We start from the raw sequence: 2,573 nt of genomic DNA on the forward strand, positions 1-2,573 counted from the left end.
GTTTTCCAATTCAGATTGAAGTGACGGCTTTGCTTGTGAATGTCATTCAGAATCGATGCAATGCTCCATGGAGGCTAAAGATTATCTTCTCATCAATGGTTGCACAAATCTTCTTGCTTGTTTGTTGAAAATTCTTGCTTGTTGACATGCAAAATTCTTGCTTATTGACAATTGTTGCACCAAACTGTCTTCTCATCAATGGTCCATCACACATGTCTTTCGTGAGGCTAACATGGTTGTCGATGCCCTTGCTAAGAGGGCAGATGCTGGCCCTGGTGCCACTATGTGGCACTATAGATCACCAGATTTTCTTTTTTCTCTTTTATTACATGATCTGACAGAAGTTCCCTTTCGTAGGGTTGTACCTTAATTGTTTTCCTCTGGTTTTTTATTAATGAAAAATGGGTAAAGGGCCTTCTACCCCACTAACTTACCCCCAAAAAAAAAAAGCATGGCAAAAACTGAACCATAAAAAAGGAGCATTACAAATCAAAGTAAGACCAATTGAAACTAGTTAAACTACAAGCAGTCATCAAGAAACATACCAGAGAATAATTGGAGGGAGAAAATTGGAGAATTGATAGACTCAATTAAATAATAAAAGAAGTCCCTAACAGAAGGCAACAACGCCAATCTTACAGAGAGAGTTGATCATCTTACAGAGATGACATCAGCTTAGATTTTTAAAGCCATGACTCAAGTATACTAAAATAAAATAATAACCATCATCCTATTGATACCCTAAAATGACTAAAATAATAAAGAACGCATAAATACTCTGCAGTTTTGATGCCTAGGTTTCTGGCCTAAATAATAACCATCGTCCGATTGATACCCTATGCAGTTCTGATGTAGATTACTTCTATTCAAATTGTTGTATCATGTTGGTGTTCTTTTGTTCAAGCATCAAAAATTGCTCTCTGTTTCTTTTCGGTTATTGATTAGAGCGCTATCATTGTAACCATTGTAACTTGACATTATAATAACAACCATCATCTTGCGATAGCTCTCTAATCAATTACCAACAAGAATCAGAGAGCAATTTTTTATGCTTAAACAAAAAGAACACCTCTTTACCAACTTCAAAAAACAACATCACCTAGAGGAGTCAGAGGGCAGCCCGAGTGCAATAGTCAGCCACTACACCCCCTGTTGTTTTAAGTCCAATGCTGTGAGCAGGCGGAGTTTCATGAGAAAGACGAGCACCCTTCTTAGGTACGTTGAGTAAGGGTCGTGTAGGGATCAAATTGATCACTGGCCCAAAAAACTACTATAGGTATACATAAAGGTAGACCTCAAGGAGGCTTCTCTTGAAGTGTAGTCAAGTGCTGGCTGTTTGAATTGAGGGTGCTACTTGACCACGTGCTATGGAAGCTATTCATAGGGCGAAGTAACCCTCGTGCAGGCAATCCGGAATGTCAAAGCTCCTAGAGGGGATCCTGGTATCGTTAGTTTACGATCACTATGCTATTGTAAGTAGGTGTGAGTGGAGGTACTTTACTTAGCTTAGTGTTAGACTCAAGTCTTAAAAAGATGGTGATCTTGGTCTAGATATAAAGGCCTAAAAAGATTCTGCCCTTCTATTTAGCTCTTTGGGGAGGGCCAATGGGAAGGTGATTCTTGACCTGACGCTACCCTTCGCTATGGTTGGCTTGGTCAGTTACTTTGGGATTAGGATGGACCTGTACACTTTTTTTTTTCAGGATCTGGATGAAATGATACGAGAGGTTGCCATAGACTGTAGGTTTGTTTCGCGCCTTTTTTTCAGCTGAGTCAATAATCGGCTTATGACCATTTCACTCTTAGAATCACAAGAAAGCTGTAACGATGGTGGGAGAGCCCATCGAGTGGTACATGTGTGGTTAAATGGCCATAGTACGTAGTTCACTTAACCTTTTCTTTCTTTTTAGTGTTCACTTTACAACGACAAAGGAGAGAAGGACAATTCTATCTCGTACGCAAAAGTGAATGAACTCCCAACCGTCGAGGGAAGTCACTTCGGGGAGGTAGAATGTCCAGCTTTTCTAGTCCTTTCAACGACGACATCAATTCAACTCCAATAATCTAAACACTAAATGAACCATGAAAGTACGTGAGAAAAGGCATACTCTCAGAGTATCACCATGATCTAATCTTGATAGGGATCGATTACCCATCCCACCACGACCTGCCGCTTTGGGATCATCCGCTACTTCAACTTCTCCGAGGGTTTATCAGTCCCATCTTCCCCCCATTACGACAAGTGGGATACAAATAAAGAAACTAGCTGTCGATGCGATCGTGGGCTATGAGAAAGAGATGAACGAAGTAGAGCAGACGAGAGAAGTTTCCAGCAACCTCGATCCAGCAGTGACACTATATCTGCACCCCTTCATGCCCGCCTGGAACGTTCCTCCCAGATTCGGATTGAGGTGCACCTGTGTAGGTTTCGAAAGGCTAGCTAGGGCCACAGGTTCAAGCCATCTAAGTGAGAGGTCATCCCTTGCGAGTATCCATCCCTAACATACATGACTTGCCATTCGATTCTCCCCTCCCCATTACAATGCAGTTGACGACTATGAAAATGTAAAAAA

The sequence above is a fragment of the Amborella trichopoda genome, chromosome 4 (assembly GCF_054954075.1).
Source record: "Amborella trichopoda isolate Santa Cruz 75 chromosome 4, AtrichopodaSantaCruz75HAP2 v2.0, whole genome shotgun sequence".
Classification (NCBI taxonomy): Eukaryota; Viridiplantae; Streptophyta; class Magnoliopsida; order Amborellales; family Amborellaceae; genus Amborella; species Amborella trichopoda.